The sequence below is a fragment of the Pygoscelis adeliae genome, unplaced genomic scaffold (genome assembly GCF_000699105.1).
Source record: "Pygoscelis adeliae isolate BGI_AS28 unplaced genomic scaffold, ASM69910v1 Scaffold66, whole genome shotgun sequence".
In the NCBI taxonomy this organism is placed as follows: domain Eukaryota; kingdom Metazoa; phylum Chordata; class Aves; order Sphenisciformes; family Spheniscidae; genus Pygoscelis; species Pygoscelis adeliae.
Window position 1 is genome coordinate 2,985,067 of NW_008825167.1, and position 1,298 is coordinate 2,986,364.

Sequence of the window (1,298 nt, forward strand, 5' to 3'; positions counted from 1 at the left end):
CCCTACAAACACGGGCAGGAAGAGCAGCACTTGCACCACAGCAACTTGCACAAGAGGCAACGCTGACAGAGTTTCATTGTTGTCTCAACTTATTTACTCTGAACGCATTCTGCAAAGGTAATCTTGAGCAAAAGAACTTGTGTTGCATTGCTGTTGGCCCACAACAGTTTTTAAGTTTATTTGTACTCTTGAGTTACTTAAAAACAGAAAGACTTGTCATCTCGTGCTCGCATCTGGCAGCAGATTTGGGGTGCTACCCAGCACACTTGCATGTTCAGTCTTTGCTAGCCTGAACTATAGCATTACCAATTGTAAGAGCTGGTGACAGACATACAATAGTGACAGACCTGGCTAGAGGGGAAGGCAGGAAGATGGAAGTCCTAACAGTTCAATAAACATACTTAGTAGGAGTAAAAGAAAAAAGAAAGATCCTGCAGCAGAAACCTCACGTCCTTGTCTTTAGGAAAATGGGTACTTTTAAAGACACTAAAGAATACTTGCTTTAACATATGTTTTGTATGTGTAAGCCAGTGGAATTAGTGCATCTGAACAGTTCTAAGAAAGTCGTAAATTAGGAATTTAAATTGGATGTAGCACATCCCTCCCCACCTCCATCTCCGCCCTGTTAAAGTACCAGGAGTTCCTCAAACTGAGATGTGAGCTTGGCCTCACGAGCATCAATGTCTTTCTAGGGGAACTGTGTTTAAAGTGTTTCAGTTTCTGCAGTCTTTCTTAGTTTACAACTCTTGTCAAGAAGCCAAGTACTGCTGAAGTAGAAGAAATGCCATTTAATAGTGAGGGAAGCAGGCCCAAACATGAAATCCCTAAGCAGGAGCCTGACACGGCTGCGAGGGGATGGGGAGCAGGAACGAAACATGCTTTGTACTGGTTACAGAAGGGTCCAGCTTACACACTACCAGAGCTGCCAGGCAGCCATGCAGAAACTCAAAGAAATCAATAACGCTTTTAATGAAAGCTCCACAGGGAGCTCCTCGCCTATTTTGGGGGTAGGTACAACCCATAGTTAAGTGCTGCAAGTGGAGAGAAGTACACAGTGCTTTCTGCTGTCTCAGAGATGCCATCAGCAGCTGAGTCCAGCCACAAGCCCTATGCCCCGCACAGCTCTGCCCCCAAACGCGCACCCCTGCCCTTCCCTCCTGGCACAGCACTAGCCAGGCAGTGGGAAGCCCACATGGAGGCAGCGCTTTCTGCGCAGCCCCTGCCGTGCCATGGATGAACATGGCTCACGCAGGGCTCTCTAAAGGAATAACGGGGAGTTATTCTGCTCCAAGAAGGCA